The sequence below is a fragment of the Amblyomma maculatum genome, chromosome 5, assembly GCF_055883805.1.
Source record: "Amblyomma maculatum isolate TAMU_Amacu chromosome 5, ASM5588380v1, whole genome shotgun sequence".
NCBI classification, from domain to species: Eukaryota; Metazoa; Arthropoda; class Arachnida; order Ixodida; family Ixodidae; genus Amblyomma; species Amblyomma maculatum.
The window spans coordinates 9,418,334-9,443,342 of NC_139348.1; the positions used below are offsets into that span (position 1 = coordinate 9,418,334).

At 48.6% G+C, this 25,009-nt stretch overlaps 1 protein-coding gene across 6 annotated transcripts in view; it reads right to left on the bottom strand.

Moving 5' to 3' along the window:
• The window catches only part of LOC146187733 (beta-hexosaminidase subunit alpha-like), a 709,199-nt gene that overhangs the window by 279,848 nt on the left and 404,342 nt on the right, over window positions 1–25,009 (bottom strand). The gene's annotated exons all lie outside the window — the stretch shown is intronic.

The window sequence follows — 25,009 nt, forward strand, 5'->3', positions numbered from 1 at the left end:
TGAGCCACAAGTACACATAAGATATAATGAGTACTCTGGAACTCAGGCCTGGAATTTTAGTCGATGGGTTGCTTCCGACGTAGCGGAAGAGTAAAGCCTACGACACTTGCTCGAGCCGCAAGGCTACGCCCTTGGTGCCGCTGCGCCGGACAGTCGATGGTCGCGCGATATTCTGAAAATTTGGCCGTGTGTACATCGACAAAATTTATGTTTTGAAAAAAACAGTGAAATCTCCTGAATTAACAATGAAAGCGCTTATTTTTTCATGTTATGACCGCTCTCACTGTTTTACGAGAAAGCGTATATTTGTATCGAAAGGCCGTCGCCGTACCTAGTTTGAGAGAGATCTTGCAAGGACGAGTCAGAGCACGCAAGAGTAATGCGGTACCGGAACTGCATCCAGACCTGATACGTCTTGGAGGCGAAACGAAGAGGCGTCCGTGCGCGTTAAAGGTTCCATGGTAGTCATAAAACACCCCCTAGCCCTCCACTACGGCTCCTCTTTCTCTCTTCCACTTTCACTCTCACCCTTCTTCCTTTCCTTATGGCGCAGTACAGGTGTCCACAAAAAAGTATGACAGATAATGCGCCTGTACTTACCTGTGAGCAAAGTGGATTATCACCATTATTATTTTCATATTGAAGGTAGCGCAAAAAACGAGGACCAAGGAGTAGAAGCACACAGCACGAGCGCTTTTTCCAAACTGAACCTATTAATGAAAAACGGAATAAATACCCATCTCACATAACTAAAACAGGAGAAAACAAACGTGATATCATCAAGTAAAGGAAAAGTGTAGGGCACGATACAGCTGGTGGGGCTGTTTATTAACTAAGATAAGGTGCAAAAGAAAAGAGCTTCACAGTCACAAAAGCAAACAACAGTTACCAAAAAAAAGGGGAAGGAAGCGACGGGAGAGATTAGTTCCATGTGCGCTCTAGATATGCCAGTGCTTTTTGTGTTATAAGCAATCAACGGTGCGCTTATGCATGTACTCCTTTGTCTTGAAATGTAAATAGCCTCCGTGATTTGACGCTGTGCAACGGATGATAAAATTGAGTTTGCGTTTTTAAACACGCTTTTGTACGTATATGAAAGCCACCGCGTCTGAAGCAAGGAGGTTGCAGACGCGGCAAAAGCGGGTCGTCTGCTACCTGCCTGCAGCTTGAGATACGACTGCAAACGCGGTGGCCTTTCGTGCGTGCAAAGATGCATTTAAAAAAATGCAGGAGGAGTTTTATTAAGGCGAAAGACTTTAATGGCTCATACGGACAAAGTGTGTCCCGCTTTAGCGGCAGATGGCGCTGCGCGTGTCGTTCTTTGCGCGCGTTCAATTGTGGGATTGCAGATGGCAAGAACGTTATGCTAGATGAGACTTCTGGAGGCGCAGTATCTGTCATACTTTCTCTGACAAATGTGCGTTTGGATACTACGCCATCGCTCCTGTCGCGTGGCGTTACTTGGCGCGTGTTCAAGTGTGGGATTGCAACTGGCAGGAACGCTAGACAAGATGAGACTTGTCAGTTTTCGCCTTTCACAGCTTTAGTCGCTAAAGTCCCTCGTAATTTTTTTTCTGTTGCGCTGCTGAAAAGAAAGGGTTCGCAATATTTAAAAAATTTCGCCTGTGTATTAGCACTATGGCCTCACCTATCTATCGCAGTGGGGGAGAGGGGAGCTGCGGTTTGTTTGCGATCAACTCACGCCAGATCGGCGATTGTTTTGGCCCACTTCGCACCACGCAGTTTTCCAACTGTATCTAAGAACGTTGTGTAGAACTAAGAATGTCGGTGAACTTTGTGGGGACCGCGCCAGCCACATTGAAAGACCGCCTCTTTACCCCTTCCCTTTCCCCGCTCGTTTTCGGGATAACTAGTCCCGCGCGAGGGTAATAAAGGAAGGCGTACGCCGTCGCTTCGGCCCTCTTCGCTCCTTATAGACGACCCCGCTGATCTCCCGCACCGCCATGGACTTTCTGGAGTGAGATAAAGGTGTTTCTTTACACGGCCCGCTGTGTGTTTGTCTTTCGTATCCCTCGGGCAGAGGAATCGCCCACAACTTTAATGCTTTGAATGAAATGCTGGTTGTGTTCGACAAGGGGCGCGAGATGCACCGTCACGACAGGTCATGACGTCACAAGGCGAATAATGCATATATGAACTCATCTTTTCTAGCGCTTCTTTAACACACAAGGGACACTAGATGAAGGAGGAACACATAAGAACAGGACGGACGCTAGTTCTTATGTGTTCCTCCTTCATCTAATGTCCCTTGTGTGTTAAAGAAGCGCTAGAAAAGATGAGTTCAAATGCTTTCCAACTCGCCCATGTTTCCGCCTTATTAAGTAGCATATATGAAGCTGACCGCGCCAGACGTCCGATCCAGGCGTTCGTGCGCCCTTTCATTTGCCGCTTCTTTGAACGCCGCACCATGCAGCAAACAGAAGCAGATGTCGATAGAAGGTGTTAAGTACAGCAGGCATCAGCGGCGTTTGAAATTGATTTACAGGATAGAAAAGGCGCAGTATCTGTCACAATTCTCCGCATACACATGTATACATGCCATAACGGAAGGGAGGAATGTGAACCAGTAATCATGTTTTTACTCGAAGCATCATTCGCCGCCACATTCGCAGCAAATGCGTAGCAGAATGCGGCTCTCAGACCTTTCACCACTTTAGTCGCCAGTGTCTCGTAATTTTTTAATAGTGTGCGTGCTCACAAACACCACTTGAAAAAAAGCTCCCTTCCATCGCTTTATCTGCCGCGGTGCGGCGTCTTGGAAGCAGTCGGGCGGGGGGCCGTAATTGGTACCAGCTGTGGTGGGGTAGCGCCATGGCTGCCCTCCTCATTTGTACGCCCGAATCGCTTGCGGCTGCAGAGGAGCGTCGCCGAAGTTATTTTTTCGGTGTGACAAGGGCTTCGCCAAGAATTCCTAGAAAAGTTTCCGTTCCGTGTAGCCGGGCGGAAAATACGTACTTCCCGACAGTTCATGTTGAAGCAGTGTGACAGGGTAACGAGAGAGTCAACCAAATGTTTCCGCAGTGTGAACCGGACTTTAGGGTTGCAAGAGCCTCTAACAGCGAGAGAAAGACCATTCGCGAACATCAGCTGAAATCAGCAATCGATTGCCGACATTGAAGACTCAAGCCCAGCCTCGCGCCCGGGCCGAAAATGCAAGCCCCTTTGCCATGTGGGCATGGCGTCGGCGACACAGGGCATGTCTTACAAAGACATAGCACGGGTAGTGATACCAGTCCCCGTCTCGCAGCCACCGCCGTGGACCCAGAGGACACGCTGGAAGGCTCAGTTCTTCGGAGCACATACATTAGCTCCAACAAAGCACCTGGTTCACACTGCGGAAACATTTGGTCGACTCTCTCTGACGAAATTTATATGGCGTGAACCAAAAGAAAAGAATGAGATGACGTTTCAGCTCCCCCACGCGAACAAGCACAATGTAGCTGCGTTGTTCATTTTATTCCTGGCGCATGAGCGAACTCAGACACCTGGCGTAGATTGGGAGCAAGTTTCCATCATTCCGATTAAGCGGTTGAGCTGTCGCCTAAGTAATCAGCGATTTCATATAGAGCCATGACTTCTTGTTTCTTTCTTTTGCGATTACACGTGCCTCTGCCCAGTCTATGTTGTGAGCGGCGGACGCGGGGTGCTCGGCAAGCGCGTTTTATCTACGCGCCAGTTTCTGACGTCACTCTAGTGATCGCGTAATCTTCACTCAAAGCCACCCGACTCGTCTGCGTGCACAGATGGTCCGTCCATGGCATGAAATACACAACACCTGGGAACTTTTCCTTCTTAAGCTTGTCTTGCACATGCTGACTCCTTTCGGGCTGGCACATGCGCGGTCCTTACTACATAGGACCGTAATATGCGCCCCAAAGGTTCGCTGATGCCAGCAACATAGGGAATCGCGCCTCGTTTCTGGGTAGCGGGATTAGCTTGCAGCCTAGGACGTTCCGATTGGCGCTGTACAGAGTTCATGACGTGTGCAGGAAAGCCACAGATAGGTATATCACACCGTATACGCACATCTTCAGCAATCCAATCTACTCCCCTGGAACACATTTCTTTTCGTCGGAGGAGCGATGACACCACAGAACGGTTCTGATAATCAGGGTGAACGGCCTTAAAATTGAGATAACAGCCGGTGTACGTGGGGTTCCTGTTGACGGTAAGATTTAGAAGTGAGGACTGTCTCGAAACAAGTATGTCTAAGAACGGGAGGTGGCCGTCGATTTCCTCTTCAACTGTGGATTGTATGCTAGGCTCCAAACTGTTAAAGTGTCTACTAAAGTTATGTAATGCTTCCTTCTTCAGGATACAAAAGCAATCGTCCACATACATCAGGAAAACTTTTAGGGCAGGCGTGAAGGATGCAAGAGCGCGGCCTTCGATTGCTTCCATGGTAAAACTAGCGACTGTCACAGATGAACCAATGGCGGCTTCATGAATCTGCCTGGACGGGACATCCTCAAAAGTGAAGTCAGGAGATATTTCCGGTAGTGATGATTCAAGGCGGCGGTGCCTACTTCCTCGGCAAGGTCAATCGGGACAGCTGTGAAGAGTGACTTGAAATCGAATGAAACCATGATTTCTCCGCTGTTGATTTCACGATTTTGAACCTTTTCGATGAAGTGATGAGTGTTGCATAAGTGGGTAGAGCTCCTGCCAACGAGAGGAGAGATAACTCTGTACAGAAGGTTGGACAGATTCAGAAGCGGCAAACGCGTAAAATGCACTATGGGCCTGGTGCGCTGCAGCTTGGATGGATGGATGGATGGATGGATGGATGGATGGATGGATGGATGGATGGATGGATGGATGGATGGATGGATGGATGGATGGATGGATGGATGGATGGATGGATGGATGGATGGATGGACGGACGGACGGACGGACGGACGGACGGATGGATGGATGGATGGATGGATGGATGGATGGATGGACGGACGGACGGACGGACGGACGGACGGACGGACGGACGGACGGACGGACGGACGGACGGACGGATGGATGGATGGATGGATGGATGGATGGATGGATGGACGGACGGACGGACGGACGGACGGACGGATGGATGGATGGATGGATGGATGGATGGATGGATGGATGGACGGACGGACGGACGGACGGACGGATGGATGGATGGATGGATAGACGGACGGACGGACGGACGGACGGATGGATGGATGGATGGATGGATGGATGGATGGATGGATGGATGGATGGATGGATGGATGGATGGATGGATGGATGGAATATAGGAGCGTCCCCTTTGAAACGGGGTGGTAGCAAGTAGCTATCATGCTCATTTTTCTCCCTATATCCTAATTATTGATTTATAATGGTTAACTAAACCATCATTCTATTTATGAAATTATGTACCTACATTACTAACATTGTCACTTCTCTGCTTTTAAGCCACCAATCTTCCAGTCGTTTTTTGCTAGTTTCTACCGCCAGTTTATTCACCCGGCCACTGTTATCTCTAAACCCCAGAGCTTCAGGAACAGTGATTGCGCCTGCACCAACCTCCGGATGGATACCATTACATTCGAGTATAATATGGGCAATTGTTTCACTGGAGTTTCCACATACAGCACATGCGTCATCTCCATTCTTAAATTTCTTTTTGTAGCTGCGCGTTCTAAGGCACCCTGATCTGGCTTCAAAAAGTAGGGCACTGCCTCTTGAGTTATCAAAGGAATCTTCCTTCCTGATCTGCATTTTCTACTTTCGGTATAATTCCACACTCTGTTTCTTTTCCATTGAATTTATCCAATTTTTAATTTCTGTGTTTTTCACCTGTTGCTTAATGCTCTTTATTTCTCCGTCCTTGTTACTAGCATACTTACTAGTTAGTTTCCTAGTTCTTTTCCTCCATTGTGAGTCAACGCTTTTTAGGTACAGGTATTTAAATACTTTAGCTGGCCATCTGTTACTGTCCAATTTCCTCAGGCGTTCCTCATATAATATTTTACTCTGAGCTTCCCGCACTTCGAAAGATGCCCATATCTCCCTGTACCGCCTCATTTGTAGTTTTGCCGTGGGCACCTAGTGCTAATCGTCCAACGGATCTCTGATTTGTTTCTAATGCCGACTGTACCTCTGATTCTAGGCACAAAACCGCATTTCCGAAAGTAAGTCCGGGCACCATAATTCCTTTCCAAATGCCCCTCAAAACCTCATACCTATTGTATCCCCACAATGCCTTATGCTTCATTATCCCGGCATTCCTTCGCCATTTGGCCTTAAGTGATTGCTCATGCTTTCCAATGTATGCCAATCCTTCGTTTACCCATACCCCAGATATTTATATTCTGCTACTCTAGGTATTTCAAGGCCTTGTATTTTAAGACCCTGGTCAGTTGAGCCGCTGAAAATCATCAGACCCGACTTAACTGCGCTGAAACTGAAGCCTAGAGCGTCCCCTTCGTCTCCGCAATATTTAACTAGAGTTTGCAATTCTTCCAGACTCTCAGCTAGCAGCACAATATCGTCTGCATACATCAAACCGGGGAGGCGCTGCTCTACCGCCTTTCCACCTAATCTATATGACAGGTTAAAACCAAGGTTACTGTCTTGTATCCTCCGTTCCAGGTTTATCATATAAAGCATGAACAGCACCGGTGATAGAGGAAGGCCTTGTCTTAATCCTTTGCATACTTTGACATCCTCCGTACTTCTTATCCCTTCCCACGTAATTTCTACTTTGTTATCCCGGTATATTTCCTGTAGGAACACTATTATCTCATAACCGATACCTTCTTCTTTTAATATGTTCCACAGGAGTTCCCTGCTTACGTTGTCGTACGCTCCGTTTATGTCCAGGAAGGCCAAATACAAAGGTCTATTTTCCACTCTAGATATTTCGATACATTGGGTAAGCACGAACAGGCTATCATCAAAGCGCCAACCATTTCTAAAGCTGTTCTGAAGTTCTCCGAGTATCTTGTTACTTTCAACCCAAGCTTGCCCCTTTTATTTCACCGCCTGCATGGCTAACCTGTACATAACAGATGTTATGGTAATCGGCCTGTAGGATTTTATGTGCATCCTGTCTCCTTTCCCTTTATAAACCAAATTCATTTTAATCTGCCGCCAGCTGTCCGGAATTTGCTTATTCGTTATGACTGTTTCCAGAGCTTTTAACAACGTTTCCTTACTTTTTGGACCGAGTTCATTTATCAGCTTGATCGGAATTCCATCTATTCCTGTAGATGTGTTTTTAGGAATATTTTTTTCTGCCTTTTTCCAGTTTAGATTGGTCAGTTCTAAGCTGCTTTGTATTGTGCTACCTTGTGTTGCTTCCTGATTTGCGGAGATTACCCTATCGTCGCTCTTAAATGACTCGGCTATAACTGATGTAATGTAGTTCACTGCGTTATCTTCCTTTAAACAATTTCCCTCGTTACCTTGAATCCGATCCTGCTTACTTTGATTCTTCTTCCCTAGCCAGCTTATATGGTTCCAGAATTTTATTGCTCCGCCTCTAGAGGCATCATGTATATCAGCCATCCAGCGATCGGTGGACTGTCTTATTTTACTTTTGACGAGGGCCTGCACCTGAAGTTTCTTTTGTCGATATAATTCCCATTTTTGGTTGATTTCCTCCTGAGATACCTGTGCTTTCTTTGCCATTCGGTGTTCCCTTGAAGCAGCCCGTCATTGTTCAAAAGCTTCCCTGATTTCCTTATTCCACCAGCTCCGTGGCTTCCTCTTTCCATTCCAGCGGTTTGCATCTTTAACCTCCTGAATTTTACTCCTTATGAGTTGTTCTACCTGTTCATAATCCCAGTCTTCCATGGGGCTTTTCTCTATTGCTTCCTCTATGTCAGCTGCTATCTGCGCTATTTGATCGTCGTTTAATTTTGCGTTTACGTTTTGTCTAAGTTACATTTCTCTTTTCATCAAGGGCCCCATCTGCAGACTAATACGTTTATGATCACTTCCCAGACTACACTCCCCTTCTTCGTCTATTTCCATTTTTGTGACCTTGCTATAAATTTCCTGCGACATTAGACAATAGTCAATGGTCGTCTGCCTGTGGCGGAATTCCCACGTGATTTGGTCTTCACATTTTGTTTCTCTTTCTGTGAGCGACTAGACCGTGTCGCTCACAGAAATCTAGCATTAGCTTGCCGTTACAATTCGTGTATCCATCCAGATCGTCGATGTGGCCGTTCATGTCCCCCAGTAGAATAATATTGGCCCCGTTTCCAAACTGGCTTATATCGTCACTGAGACATTCAACAAGATATCTTCCCTGTTTTCTTGCCTTCATTGATGTCCTGTTTCTAAATAAACTACCCCTAGCCATGTCCTTATGCCGGCAATTGTTCCTGAAACCCAGATATGCTCTTTACAAGATGATTTAATTCTTTGCCAATTTGTTCCCTGGTGTATCAACATACCTACCCCTCCACCCTTTTTTTCCGTTCTCGTTCTGTTGCACCCTTCCCAGACGTAGCCTTCTATAAACGGCGGATCTTCTAGATCACTGAGATGAGTCTCGCAAAGAGCGTACACACCTATTTTGTCATCCTTAACCTGCTGTTCTATCTCTAGCCATTTCGCTCTTTTTCTACTTCCTTGCATGTTTATGTAGCTGATCCTAGTGTTAAATTTCTTTTTTGTACTTTTCTTTCTCGACCTACTCTTTGCCATTTTTGGGGGCTCAGCCTCCATTATTACAATTTCTTATGCTTCACTTCTAACTACCTCTGTGCACGGAGTCATCGCGGACCCCCTAAAAAAGCTACAGCCCTGCCTGCCAGGCTCCAGCCGATTTCTGCTCCCACCCTTCTGTTAAAATGAATGCCATCTCGCTGAAAAGCCCTACCAAAACCTGCTTTATGTACCTCCCTGTTTATCTTAACCACTTCGAAACGCTTCTCCAGGCTTAACTTTCGTATGTCCCGGTTAACTGTCACCACGTCGTTTCCCATCTTTCCGTTCAATCCTAGCACCTCTGGTACTGTGCGTACAACAATGTGGCGCCGTACATGTGGCGCCATCTGGGAGGTGCGGTCAAAAATGGCGGCTGTCTGGATCTGCAGCCGTGGGTAGTGCTGACGCTGTGTTCCGATTTGTTCCTGATCCCGGTAAGAATAAAAAAATGAACGCCGACTGAAACAAGAGCCTCTACTTACTGCTGTCTTTGGCACCTCATATCGCACCCATTGCTTTTTGTTTCGGCTGCGCATCTCCCATGTTTTTTTGTTTGTTTTTTCCAGGACTGCACGCTAGGTTTATTCAAGCATGCACAACCGATCGCTTGTTTTGTATCGAGCGCGCGGCACGCGCAAAAAAAAGACAAAACAAAAAAAAACAGTGTAGCTTTTTTTTCCCCTTCTGGACTCAGCTGAAGCCCCAAGAGTTGTACTATGCGTGCATGCTTGGAACCAGTGTTCCACAGCTCTTCGGATACGGCCTGTGTGTTGTAGAGAGCGCGTAGCCTTCCCAGCGGGCAGTTTTCTTTTTTATTTTTTAACGACTTCGTAATGATAGTTTTCAGCTGTTTTCGGCGCTCGCTTTTGGGAAGACTGGCTTGGGGAAGCACGACATTGAGATCGAAGCACATTTGAAGTGCGCGCTCTTGCCACGCGTTCATGGCTCCTCGCAAAGAGAAAACGTCGTTTAAAACTTACAGCTCGATTTACTGCTGTGTTTATGGGTGCCATAATAGATATCAAAAAACCGCCGGGAACCAACCGAAAATGAAGTGTTTTCAGTTTCCTTGGAAATCAAACGAGAGTGATGCGACTCATCGTTAACAGTGGCATCCGGCCTTGCAGATGCAACTGGCACCCGTCATATTGCGTGGGTTTGCCAACAACTATATTTAAAAAGAAAACGAATTACATATTGTAGGGCCCGTGGCGCGCTGCGCACTCGATGGCCGCGCCACTTCCCAATGCTCCCTGCGCGCTGCCTGTTTCCCTCTCCCCGCTCGTTCGGGGATAACCGGTCCCGCGCGAGGGGGCTACAAAAGAAGGCACGCGCCGCCGTCTCGCTCTCTCTTCGATCCTGCTCTTCGTTCCTGCTTCACTCCTGGCGCTTCTCCACGGAAGACGACCCGCAGGCTGCAGCCCCCCGGACGACAAACCCGCACCGCCTTGGACGACCCCCTGTGAGATTAAAGATGTTTGTTACGCGGCCCGCTGTGTAGTTGTCGTACGCATCCCTCGGGCAGAGGAATCGCCCACAACTGGCGCCCAACGTGGGGCTGAATTAACACCCATGTGGACGATTTTTCTGCAAACGTGGCAGCACACGGCAACACGACGGGCCGGTTCTTTGTATGTTAGGCGTGACGCCATTTTGAGTTTAGGGCTATCGTGTGTGCAGACGACGCGGAGTGTAGTATAGTAGTGTTTGTACAGTGTTTTAATTTTGTTTTTTGTTATGTGTGTGATTTTTAGTGTCGGGCGGTTTGTGTTTAAATTTTTTTTTGTGCATATGTTAGTTTTATGAAGGGTTGTCGCCGCGATTAGCCTTTGTGACTAGCCTCTTGATGCGGGCTAGGTGGTAGTCGTGCGCGTGCAGTTGTTCTGCGACTCCCGGCCGGCCTTAGTTGTTGAGTGCAATGCCTCCGAGAAAAGCGGCGCCAGATAGGGCCGCCGCTTCGGACGCCAGTGCGTCCGGAAGGGAGGTGAGGGACGCGGTAGTCTGCGCAGGTTACCGATGCGGCCGCCCTGATGAGGCAGGTGAACGAAATGTTGTCGGTGTTCACCCGTATGCTCGGTTCGGTGGCTAGCGCCAACCAAGCCACAGCTGCGGGGACAGTCTCGCGTCCGCGGGTAAATGTAGAGGTTCCCTCCTTTTCCGGCTACATGGACGTGAAGTCAGTCCACGAGTTCTTGTAAGAACTCGAGGATTATCAGACGGCACTGGGTTCCCCAGATGACGTGGGGCTAGCGCAGGTAATTCCCGTAGCAGTTGAGAGCGCGGCGCGATGGAGATGCTGCCAGCTGACCTTCCAGTCGATGGCAGACTTCACAGATCGCTTCCGCGCCGAGTTCTTGCCGCCCGATTACGAGCGCCGGATGCTTGAGGAGGTAGCGTTGCGCACACAGCACCCAGAGGAGAGCCTCATCGAGTATGTACGCACAATGCAGGCGCTCTACAAGAGGGCAGATCCCACGGCAACCGATCCTGAACAGGTCGCGCGCATGATCAGGCAATGCCATCCGCTCTTCAAGCCGTATTTGCGGGGACGTGGTTTTGCAAACCTCGAGGCCCTAGCACAGGAAGCGAAGGTAGTACAGGCGGATCTACTAGCTGAATTGCGCTACCAGCCACCCCCCAGGCCAGCCGAATCGCTAGAGTCGCGATGCGCCTGGGCCGGAGGCCAAGACTCCGCGCCGAGCGCGAGAGGCGCAGCAGTAACGACGGTAGGGCAGGAAAGGTCAGCGGAAGGCTCCGCGATTCCTCGGGCTCTTGACCCGTACGCGTTCGAGCAGCGGCGTCGAGTTGGGCTCGCCAGCGACGTCCGCATAGGCGCGGAGTTAGGGGAACACGTCCCCAACCGCTTCGTGGAACGCGGCATCCCCCGACCGCGCGGCAGGTGAACGATCGGCTTTGCTGGAATTGCAACCAGCCGGGCCACGTGGCACGAGAGTGTCAAGTTAGGAGTATGCAGGGAAACGCGGACCGCCGGCGGCAATAATTGGTAACACCAGCCTGTCGCCGTCGGCGGGAAAGGCGGAAAATGAGAAATGTACTCCCACGCCGCGTCACCTTGCGACCGCCCCGGGGGCGCAGAAGCTTTTGTCCGCCTCGCCTGTAGAGCGCAAGGAATGTTGTCCCGCTCGAGCCCTTTTATGCTAGTGCCGTTAGCTGGTCAAAGCTACTCGGCACTCATTGACACGGGCTCAACTCTGTCACTGGTCGGTGATGATGTGTTCGAGGCCAGCCATAGATGTAACATCCGTGTCAGTCCAGCAGAAACCCCTTTGAGCTTAGCAGCAGGGACGACAAAAGCGGAGGGAGCGGTACGTCTGGTCCTGCGTTTTGACGGCAGGAAGCGGAGGCATCGCTTCGTCTATCTGCCCGGCTTAGCCATACCAGTTATTCTGGGAAGAGATTTTCTTTCGAGCGAAGGCATTGTGCTTGACATGGGGGAGAACGGCTATCGCTACAGTCCCTTCACCCTCCTCATTCCCTTTGTTAGCGCACCCAAACAGGAATGCGTCGCCCAGCGAGCGAGCGCCCACGCTTTTGTGGCCGACGGCTCCCCCGCGACACTGAATGGTAGCCCATTAGAAGCAATTATCGCGTCCTTCTCAGGAACCGGTACTCAGGGCTGAAGGCTCGTGGAAATTTTACTGCCGTTTTCGGATTGCTTCACAGCGAAACCAGACAGAACCGACTTGCTTCAGCATGAGATCGAAACGGGTGATGCGCGCCCTTTCAAATGTAACCAGCGGCCGTTAAGCGCGCATAAGAGACAGCTTCTCGACAGCGCCCTTGACGAGATGATCGATACCGGCGCGGTGAGACCCTCACAAAGGCCCTGGGCGTCCCCAGTGGTTCTAGCGCCAAAGAAAGATGGTTCGGTCAGGCTGTGTGTTGATTATCGAAAGGTCAACTCACTGACGCCTACGGTTGCGTACCCTTTCCAGTCGATCGAGGCTGTGATGTACGCGTTTGGGAACGCAAGGTTCTTCACTGTCCTGGATGCAAGTAGAGGGTACCTGCAGATTGAGGTGGCGGAAGGTGACATTCAGAAAACCGCATTCACCTGTCACCGCGGGCTCTTCGAATTTACTTGACTCTCGTTTGGTTTGTCTAATGCACCGAGCACGTTCATGCGATTGATGGACATCGTGCTGGGCGATGCAAGGTTCAACTACGCGTTGGCGTACCTCGACGACGTCGTGATATTCTCACAGTCGTTCAAAGAACATCTCATTCACCTGAATTCCGTTCTTGAAAGAATGAGATGTGCGGGTATACCGATCAACCCAAAGAAAGTGCAGTTGGCATCAAAGAGGGTGAATCTCGGGATTTGTAGTTGATGATGGCACTTTGAGACCGAACGATGACAAACTGCGGGCAATTCTGAACTACCCTTGCCCGATGGACTTGAAAAGCTTGCAGAGGTTTTTGGGAATGGTTGCCTTCTACAGACAATTCAGCCTTAGTTGTTCAGAGCTCGCTAGGCCGTTGAACCAGCTGTTGCGGAAATGCTCGAAGTGGGTCTGGGGCAAGGAACAGAACGACGCTTTTGTTGCCTTGGCTCGCGCGATAGCGAACAGCGCTAGTTTGCGCCTCCCCGACCTGAACAAGCCGTTTGTCTTGCAGACAGATGCTAGTGATGCCGGTTTAGAAGCTGTTTTGTTGCAGAAACACGAGGGAAAGCTGCGCCCTGTCGCGTTCGCTAGGCGCACGCTCACATCGGCGGAGCGGAATTACTCCGTGACCGAAAAGGAATGCCTGGCAATAATGTTCGCATTGTCAAAGTTCGACATGTACCTAGACGGAGCGGTTTTCACCGTGTAGACAGATCACCAGGCACTTTCGTGGTTAAAGAGGCTGAAAAACCCCGCAGGCAGACTCGCGAGATGGGCGCTGACGTTGCAACGTTACGCGTAGGCCATTGAGTACCGCCGGGGCAGCATGAATAAGGTGGCCGATGCGTTATCGCGCGGACCGTTGAAGGCTGCAGAAGCGCAGAAGAGGCGCAGACCAGCATTGCTGAAAGCGGCGTCGCTGCTAGTGGAGAGGAGGAGAGGGCGGACGCGAGTTTCGCGCCCTGCGTAGTTAAAGAGAGAAAGGAGGTGGACAGAGTTGCCATGCTGTGCTGCGAGAGAGAGAAGGCGCAGCAGCTGGTGGCGGCGACTACTCGCCTGCCAAGAAGCGAGGCAGAGAGAAATCTGTCTTGGGGAGTAGCGGTCAGTAGGGAAGAGTAATTGAGGCCCAGAAAGCAGACGGTCTATGCCAGCGGGTGCTGACAAAGCTTGCGAGTAGTGCAGCTTGCACCGGGAACGCTGAGGGCAAGTACGACGAGTATCTGCTGGGCGATGATGGCTTACTGCTTCGCTACATCCCCCAACTTGACGAGGAAGAGGCGATTGCATCCCCCTTCCGAGTCGTGGTCCCGAGGAAGTTGCGGAAAGGATTCCTCCAGTATTTCATGACTCAGCGCTGGCAGGCCATGGCAGCGGCAGTAAGACTTATGACAAGTTATGCCGTGTCGCGACCTGGCCAGGTATGAGAAAGGATGTGCTGGGTTACGCCCGTACATGTCCTGTTTGCCAGGTAGCCAAGCCTCGGGCGGGGAAACCCGCTGGCATGATGCAGCCGGTAGTTAGCAACTATCCGTGGCAAGTGGTCGCGTGCGATATCATGGGACCCCTCCCTCGCTCCGCGCGCGGACACCAATATATCCTGGTAATAACGGACCACTATTCCAAGTGGGTGGAGGTTTTCCCCCTTAAGCTTGTGTCAGAACGGATTTGGGAGAAACTGTTGGAGACATTCACTCGTTTCGGTTTCCCTTCCGACCTGATTACAGACAATGCCTCGTATTTCACAAGCAAAGTCTTCGTTGATTCCTGTCGGGAGCTTCAAATCCGCCACAGGAAAACGAGTCCTTACCACGCTCAGAGCAACATAACCGAGAGAGTGAATCGGAATGTTAAGAGTATGCTGGTCGCGACGACCGAGCAGCACAGAGGTTGGGACGCACGGCTGTCCGAACTGGCTTTCGCCACTAGAACAACCGTGAACAGGTCGGTGGGTATGACACCTGCTTACTGGAATTTTGGGAAAGAGATCGCTTTTCCGCTACAGAACGCCCTACTTGACGCGGCGGGGCCCGCGCCCCCTCCGCTTACGCAGTACGCGGCAAAGCTCCGCGAGCGCCTTGAGGCAGTGCAGCGCTCGGCTCGTGAAAACCTCGATGTCACGCGCATGGAGCAAGCGGATCAGTACAACAAAGGTCGTCGTAACGTCGTTTTCAACACGGGCGACTTGGTACTGAAAAGAACGCATCTGATTTGTAACGCAGCGCGTGGTTTCGCCGCGTCGCTAGCGCACAAGTGGGTTGTACCGTTCGAAGTTACGGCACGGACTACGCCACTTACCTACCACCCAGGCAGCACATTTCATCGGCCCAATAATGGGGATTGATTGGGGATTACTGGCCCACAAGTGGCCCAATGGTGCCATTGAGCTACCAATAATGTGCAGCCACGCTATACCATAATCATTACTGGCCCAGTGAACTTCACCCATATCCGTTATTGGCATTCAACCGGCTAAGAGCGGTCAATAATGCCCTTTCATATTGAACAGTTTGCCATTATTGTATACACAATGAGGCAGCCTGGTCATTATTGGCCCACCAGCTGCAATTGTTTGCCAATATCTTCCACACCATGGTATAACCTGGTAAATATTGTCCGGTCAATAACAACGGCTTCTCAATATTGAATATATCTAGGCATACAGTGGTCAATAATGTCCAACCAACTTTGGCGGCTTCCTAACATTGTAATATCTTGGCTTCTAGTGGTCGATATTGTCTAATGAGCTGGGATAGCTGACCAGCATTGCACATATCATGGCATAGCTTGGCTAATATTGTCCGGCCATTATGGTTGCCTCGTCAACATTGAATATATCTTGGCATACATTGGTCAATATTGCCCCACCAGCTTTGGTGGCATCCTAACATTGTATATATCTTGTATTATAGCGGTCAATATTGCCTAATGAGGTCTGATGGCTGGCCAGCATTGCACATATAATGGCATAAATAGGTTAATATTGTCCGGCCATTATGGTTGTCTTGTCAGCAATAAATAAATCATGGCATATATTGGTCAATAGTGACCCGCCTGTCATGGCGGTCTGCCAACAATGTATACATATGCATTATATTGTTCAATATTGTTCGATGGACTGTGATGGCTAGCCAGCATTGCACCCTAATGACATAGGTTGGGCAATAATGTTCTGCCAATATGGATGGCTTGTCAACATTGCATATATCTTGACATAGATTGGTCAATATTGTCCCATCAGCTTTGATGGCATCCCAACATTGTATATATCATGGTTTCTAGTGGTCGATATTGTCTAACGAGCTTTGATGGCTGGCCACCTTTGCACATTTCAGGCTGCGGCGGCGCTAAAAAAACAGTAGAAGCAGCTCTGACCGACAGAGACATTTCTAATACTTGCATCTCAATATGACAGTGGGTGGGGGCTAATTTCGTCGCAACTAAATTTTTCGCTGTCCCGGACGTCAGTTTACGTTCAACTGTAAAGATATTCATATGCTATATGTAATTTGGGCCACCATATATATAATGTTTATTGGGATTAATGTATAGATTGTCCTAAAATTGTTTGACTGAGCTGACCAGACAAAATGAACAGAAGTGCCCATCACGGAAAATGTAGAATATATTTTTCTGAGTACATTTTTCGTGATTCGCTAATTGTTGTGGATGACCTGCGATTATAATTGACAATTTTGGTAGAGAACTCTTTTATTTACGACTTTAGGCACGATTAATTGTTATGTAAAATTCTGCATATAATATCTTCGAGACAATTTCTGCAGACTAGAGGCCCGGATGTCGATCACGCGTGGACGTAGCTAACACAGATAGCGTTCCAAACTTTAGCCAAGTGTTGAAAAAATTCTGACAGCACGTGGAATCTACACTGCAGAAATTAGCGAAGGCGAGATCAATGCTACTGCATACGGTGCATTACGTATCATTATCGTTATCAACTAAACGCAGCGTCATTACCATTGATTCTGTCATCATTGTCATTTTCACTAATTGCAGCGTCATTCTCGTCGCTATCCTCGCGGTAGACAATGATAATTATGTATGGTGCTAGTTTCGCGATCCAGGGTTTAGCGCAGTTGGTTAAAGCGTTAACTAGGCTAGGAATTCGATTTCCGGTGGAGACGATTTGTTTTTCTGATCTCGTCAAATCAGGATGATTGAAAGTGATTGACACATCAATGCACAGATCCGATGCACAGATATATCCATGCACAGATCTCGAACACATCTCGCGCACAACTCTCGCGCACGGGATTTCGTTCCATGGGCCTATTTATACGCATACGAGTACAAGCACATGCGCGCGCTCGAGCACACATCTGATCTGACAAGCAAATGTTTAATAGATGCGTGTCCGCGAAAAAAATCCTGCGCAGTCAAGAAACGCAAGGTACTCAAATGCAAAAAACGCAACAGAACGTGTGTGTCGCTTGAACAAACACCAGGGGTTACGTTTGGATAGTAAACGCAGAAACGATCGAATATATCCGGTGAATCCACATCCTATAAACGTTTGTCCATGATTGGAAACACGCGCGCGTAGCATCATTATTTCCGCCTTTTTTTTACGTGATGGAAAGAAACCCAACATGTTCAAGCTAAGCAGAGGTGGGAGAGATCGATCGCGCTAGCCAATCAAACACGCACTGCATGATTCGCCATTACCCTAGCTGTTTCCGGCATTCAGCATAAGCACCGACTATACCACGCCTCAGTACTAGCTGTTCTTATAGACAGATATGTTGGGCTGCTTTCAGGGCCTTCGAGTTCTAATATCTACTAAACACAAATTTGTACTGTACTCTTTTGCGCTCTGCTGTGGGCTTCAGCAACAGACAAAGACTGAACGACTTTGGCCATCGGTGCAGCAGCGCATAAAATATTTCAGCTCAAAGAAAAAATACAAGCAACATATATTCTACGCTATGTCTAGCTAATTCACTTGGCAAGAAAACAAATCTGAACTGTCCTGGAATGGTTCGTATTCTAATGCGGCGTAAATCGCACACTGCCAAAAAATAGTGTACATGTAAAAGATAATAAAAAAAATCAACAGCACTGCATGGGGCAAGGCAAAGGAAAAAAAATAAAAATTTAAAACAATTACCTACAGTGTAATGAATGCGCGCACATGTGTCGCCAGCATATATGGTAACAAAATTGAAATTGCATAATAACGATGTTCTTTACGGAAGTTATTTTTGTTCGAAAGCTGTAATATATGGCTCGTAATGATGCATTTGACCACAGCGTTTGACAGCGCTCTCCTAAGCATTGTTCAGAAACTATTCTTAAAACGTTCATTGCCTTATTATCCAACCATATAATCACCACACCGAAGGCGTTTCCCTTCAGATAACTACATAATTCTATCCCATCATGTCAACCAGGCAGCTAATTGCAATTCATATAGATTAAAAGTAATCCGAGTGCGTTACTTTAGCAGTTTTGAGGCATTTTTAGAGAACACCATTCTCGAAGAATTTAACACGATTAGAATTAGGGTTCCTTTGTGAAATATTCTGCCGCTTTCACAAGTGCTGCTTCCGCGGGCTGAAAAATGATTATACCGCGCTTCTTTCTGAGGACAACATTGTCCCAAGTTCATAGATATAGTTTCAATGTTGACCCTTGCTTTCTTTCTATTCTTTCTTTACTGCCCATTTAGTTCTTCAGATCTTAGCTCGTCGAGTATTTTATATTTCTTGATATGCCCACGCTTAGTTCTGCGCGGATTTTTTCTTGCTCTAAATGTCCACCTGATTTGAAAAAAAAAAAGAATAACATGGGAATTTTTAACCTTGAAGTGCTCGTAGTTATGGTCGTTTTCGCTTTTCTTTTCCTTAATAGGAATACAGCAAGTATACGGGCTGTTGAATCGCTCAGTTGCGCGTGATGACGTTTCAAGAGCACTCCGTCATGAACAGCGACCTGCGTGCCATCTTTAATAAAAAAAGATATGTCCATTTGTTCGAACCGAGGACGATTCCGTGAAAACTGAAGATTGTTTTACGTATGTGATTATTATTTGAAACTATGAGGTAAAACGTATTTTGCATTAACAAAAAAATATAGCGAAATTATCATTCCACTGAAAATGTTACCGAGCCAATAGTCGAGGCGACCAAAGAGCTCCGAACGCACTCCTCGTTGTTTTAGCGAAACCAAGGGTAAAACTCTGCGCATTCCTCCTCACACGCTTGGCGCAAAGAACATATGGTTTCCATTCTCTCGTCCTTTTGTCGCCTCTCCGCCCGAGGGCCTTGACTAAAGCAATTCTCAAACCGTTTTCAACTTCCCGTCTTGTAGCCTTTTCTCCCCGTAAAGCAGTCATCGCGGAGGGGCAGCGACCTTCACTGCCCTCTCTTTCCTCCCGGCTAGGCAGGCGTTGCTCACAATGCCCCCCACTCTACTCCTCCTCACTCTTCCCTTCCTTCCCGCCAACTTTCCTGGCCGGCAGCCTTCTGGGCTCACGTGGTCCTGCGGGACCTGTTTCATTTCTCTCACCCCCTTTCGAGCTTTATGCCTACTCTTTCGACAGATCTCAAGCAAAAAAAAAAAAAAGAGGGAGAGAAAACACAACCATATTCTGCCCTCTTCCAACCGTGCCTCAAAACTCGACACAAGCCGCTGATTCAGAGGCGTCTGGTCGGCCACACAATCCCCACCCGCTTGGGCCGCTCGAGCTCCCGCAGCTTTGGACAGCAGAACCGAAAAACCAAGCCTTGTGAAAGTTCCGATTCGTCTTAATGGCCATGCCTGAAAGAGGATATTTGTGAGTACCACCAGCATTTTAAGTTGTTTGTTCATAACTGAGCTCTCTGAGATTATTTCTTGCTTTGTCTCCTTGTAAAATCGCTACTTTTTCTTACCAGGTGTATAAAGCATCAGATCCCTGGGATGTACTTTGCGTGGCAGCATTCATTTTGGATTGTTGCAACTGAGGTCTGCAAATCTGCGCTAGCCGTATGGTAAGATACTTTTTTTTTGCATTATTTGGTGCTGTATGTTGTCAGCCTTGATCATCATGTCAATAACCGATATGCTTGCGAGAACGGAAAGTCATTTATTTCGACCGCACCACGCCAGTCAGTTCTGAACTGTATTTTCAGCGCACTATTTTGTATGCATAAACTCTGGTCATAATGACAAAATTTACGGCGCAGAGGTGGCCAATTTGTATTGCAAAAGAAAAACGTGGTCCTGTAAAACATGACGCGTGTTTTGTGTGATTTTCAGGTTACAACTTCATCGCGCGTGTGTTGTGTGTCTGAAGTGGTCAGTTTCTTTTACAAACTATATTCAAAACTCAGAGTTAAGTCTAGCTTTCTGGGACATGATTTTTAGTTGCGAGCGAATATTTAATATTGTAATTTGCCGTTATGAATGCGCTATTGGAATGGTCTAAACGACGCGTAGCTTATTCACATGTTTGATCTTTCTCTTGCGCTAATTCCGAGTAGTAGAAGTGTCATAAAATAGCCGCTTAAAATAGGTTATTTACAGTTGCTACCATAGTTCTTATACTTTACCACACGTACAAAGTTGTTCCCACAACAAACGTGATGCTAAGTTACGGATTTCTTTATTTTTTTCAGTTCGAGTGTATCATACAAACCCCAAAGCATCTGTGTCGTACGTTGTTTTGGCTGCAGCTTTGACAACTTTTAAAACGATCTGTTTGCAGTAATGATGCGGTGCACACTAAATTTAGTAGCCGCGGTCGGAGTGCGACTGCCATTTTTTGTGTCTGTTTTTTCCTTTGTAGTTTCTTTTTAGTTCTTGCGGCAATCTATTCGAAGGAAAGCTATTGATTTGAAGCTTCCAGTTATGACGACGTCTTTCTTCTACAGGTGTTCGATCACAAAGGCACTACAAGTATAAGGGGACAAGCACTGACTACCGTTTAACGAATAGATAACGGCAAATGTCATTTTGTTTTATGTTTCCAGCGTCAACAACACATCCACGTGGGAAGCCGTGCACTGCCAGATGTCGCAACCAATGTAACCAAGTTAATATGGCCGGCCTCACTGAGCATGCAGCTTATTTCAACCTGAGTAAATCAGACAAAGTTGCCTGAGGGCCAACAGGTAGTGCTTTATTTTGCATTTTTACTCCATGGTCTAGCTGCACTTCCACTTTCCAAAAGCTTTCTGTCTTAATGGGATTTATGAATGTTGCTTTTATTTCCAGGTGCCATCTGCGAAAGGAAATACATTGTTATGCACGCTGCTCAAGTCCATATCTTTAAAGGCTGCATGGAGCTGCTGCCCCTACAACCGACCACAAAAGAAGCTGCGATGAACGCAGCGCCTTCCTCCAACCTGGGACCTGAGAACACCTTGCCAAGGGACGCAAAGACAGGAGGACCACTGAAGTCTACGAGTTCTGCCTAAATGTTTCCATGCCCTGTAACACGTGCACACCTAATAAATCACCATGCAGTGAACCTTTCAACTGTATTATTTTCTGTGCATGGATATTCTCAGCATGCTTTATTTGAATGAAAAGCTGCATGAAAAATGTCTTCACTGCATAAGTAGGGGATGGCTTTGCAGGTGCCTATTAGTCATAGCACGAAAAAGCGACTAGCCAGATTGCCAATTGCTCTGGCTGGATGCCAATAATGCAAAACCACTGGGCAAGATTGGATTAGAAATATTGGGTAGCCGATAAGTCTGGCTGGATGCCAGTTGTGAATATCCAGTGAATAAGCATGGATACAAGATATTGGATGGCCAGTGAGCTTGGCGGGATGGCCGTGATATAACAACCAGTGAGTAAGCTTGGGTGGAAGATATTGAGTAGCCATTGAGTGCCGTTGAATGCCAGTAAACAAGGTAGTAGCCAATACTGGTTTTGATAGGAGAGCCGATCAAATTGGTTGGCATATATCTTGGCTCTTTGTGCGCCCCAATCAGACGCCAATATTGACCAATATTGGGACCAATATATCCCAATATTGGACCATTGGCGGTCCATTGACGGCGTGCTGTTTGGGCAGCTGTGTTGTTGGCGAGCGGTGAAACCGCTGGTCCGGTGCACGTCGCAGACCTGAAAGCTTACCACCTTCGCAAGGACGATAACTGCGAAGCGGGGGAAGCTCAAAGCGATGCAGCGATCTCCCCCAAAGTAAGGCGTACAGATAGCAACCCGGTTCGCAACCGACGCTATAACCTAAGGCCAAGGTAGTGCACTACTTTGTCTTACGTCTTCGCTTCTTTCAGAATGCATTCTAATAAGATTTTGCAGCAGCCAGATGAACCACCATCGCTGGGGCGGGAAACCGCACCCAGCGCATGGTTCAAGTTGGGGCCACTTAAACAGGGGGTACCCCCCTAGTTTGTAGTGGTTTGTGGCCCATCACTGTGACCAGCGCAGCCATGCTGGCCGTCTTCAACGAGTCTGGATTGGAGCCCGCTGTCCAGGCCTGGATTACGGGCCTCAGGAAGCCAGGCGTGCCCGGGGCGGAAACGCCTGCTGTAATGTGCATCCAGCACGGCGCCACGTGGAAAGGGGTCAACGATGTAGAGCAGCAGCTCAGGGCCGCTGCCAGGCGTATCCGTGGCAGAGCCCAGATTCGCTGTGACCCCGAGGATGTGGCCGCTGCCGGAGAGGGACCAGCCGGAACAGTTCCGCCATGCCTGCTGCTTCTCCCGTCCCACGGACCAGCTGAGATGGCATCCCGCCAGAGCCTGACGACAAGCCTTCATATTTTACGGCGACCCGGGCTCGGAAATGGGCATGGCCCGGCTATTGGCGGAGCCCGGGTCGGACGCTGAGGGGTGGGGGGAGATGTAGGGCCCGTGGCGCGCCGCGCATTCGAAGGCCGCGCCACTTCCCAATGCTCCCTGCGCGCTGCCTGTTTCCCTCTCCCCGCTCGTTCGGGGATAACCGGTCCCGCGCGAGGGGGCTATAAAGGAAGGCACGCGCCGCCGTCTCGCTCTCTCTCCGCTCCTGCTCTTCGTTCCTGCATCGCTCCTGGCGCTTCTCCACGGAAGGCGACCCGCAGGCTGCAGCCCCCCGGACAACCCCGCACCGCCTTGGACGACCCCATGTGAGATTAAATATGTTTGTTACACGGCCCGCTGTGTAGTTGTCGTACGCATCCCTCGGGCAGAGGAATCGGTCACAATATGTGGTGAAGAGACGCCGAAAGGCCGAATAAAACTCACCTCCAAGCTGACGTCGTAGAAGGCGCATTTCATATCGCATTTTCCGAAGATATCCGAGGGCTCCTCTGCACTGTGAAGTTCCTCGCGCACTCCATACACGTGCTGGCTTCGTACAGTTCCCGATCGCACACCAAGCATTTATTCTTAAATTAAGTCTCAACATTCTAGGATCGCCCGAAATCACCAGAACAGCATGCGCTTCGGAGCTTGCTCAGCTACGTGCCTGTTTTTCCGCGCACTGCACTGTCAAAACTCACAACTCATTTAGACGCATCGAGTAGAAAATAAAAACTCCGGCAGAACTGCCGAGCGGCGAAAAAGCTCGTTCACGCATGGCCCGGCGCCTTAGGGCACATCTCTAGATACAACCTGGGCTCGTCCCGTCCTGCGGAAGAGCTCGCTTTTTTTTTTTTGAAGGGCGATTCTATTGACCGACGGTGCCCATCTGTACTTGGCTCTCGCTTCTGGGGGGTCAAGCATATGCCGCCTACACATACACTGCCCCCGATTGAGGGGAAACGCCAGTGGTGCGCATTGCACAGTGGCTTAGTTTTTGTTTTATTTGTCTCCCTACTTTCAAAGGGCCAAATTGCGCGGGTTCCGAATTCCTACTTCAAAGAAAAAAAAAACGAAGAGTCGCCAGCAGAAGCGCTCGCGCGCCGACGATGCGCTACGCTCCAAGCACCAGGGGCCTTCTACCAGACGACATAAACAGGTAGCGGCTTTCTTCGTTTTGCGTTAGGTTTATTTTTCAACACACACACACACTCATGGTACATGTGTCTCTTACGTGCGCATGTGGCACAAGGCAGGAAATGACCAAACAAAGTTTCGTTCTAACAAGTTTGCTGTCGAGAAGCCTAGACTCCGCGTTCACTCCGTCGCCTCTCTCCGACGATTTCGCCCTCGTCGCGCCGCTTTCCGCCCTCGTCGGCGTCAAAAGCGGCCGAATTCGCTTCGCTTGCCGGAAATTTGGTGTAGTGTGAACGTGCGCGTTCACGTTCACACTACACCAAATTTCCCGCGACGAGGGCGGAAAGCGGCGCGGCGAGGGCGATCGGTCCGAGACACAGCCGATTTTCTCTCCTCCGTCGCCTCCATCGCGCCGGCGCTGGCCGGAGGAGGGGAGCTAATACCAGCGCACTAGGGCCATAGGGTGCAGAGGGACGTCAGGTTTGTGAATCTTTGGCAGGCCGTAAATCGCTGGGGCTAAACAATTGTCCGGAAGTGCGTATTTGTCGCCCGGCTACATGGAACGAAAACTTTTGCAGGAATCTTTGGCAAACTCCTTGTCGCACAGCAAAAATAACTTCAGCGACGCTCCTTTCCAACCGCGGGTGACTCCGGCGCACAAATGAGGAGGGCAGCCATGGCGCTACCCCCCCACAGCTGGTACCAATTACGGCACCCCGCCCGACTGCTTGGAAGACGGCGTACCGCAGCAAACACACCGATGGAGGGAAGCATTTTTTCAAGTTCTGTTTTCCAGCACGAACACCATTAAAAAGTAATCAATCACGGTTCCGTGCTGGGGTGGTGTGCTGTCACCAGGATTTTCGCTCGGCAAGCAAACGGGCTGTTGACGGCCGCGGCTTGCATTTTTTATTTTAACAATAGATACTGCGATCCAGTACAAATCATAGCAGGGTGGGAAGAAAAAAATGAAATACGAGCATTAAACACAACTCAAATTTATAAAATTCATAACATTTGCAGGTACTTTTCAAAAATTACTACACTACTCTGGGTAACAGACTCGTTGTTAAGCTTGTTCCACACAGTAATTATCCTTGCAAAAAAAGAATATTTGAAGAAGTTACTTTGCGCGTTTAAGGAAGTTATTGTCAGTGCGTGCCTTTGTCTCGTGTTATAACCTCAGGAGTAAACAAAATAAATAGAAGTATTATATCATAGTTACCTTTTTTTACCAGAAATAGAAAATTTATTTGGCAGACACGATTGTGCTGACTGACTGAGGGTAATCCGCTGCGTTTCACG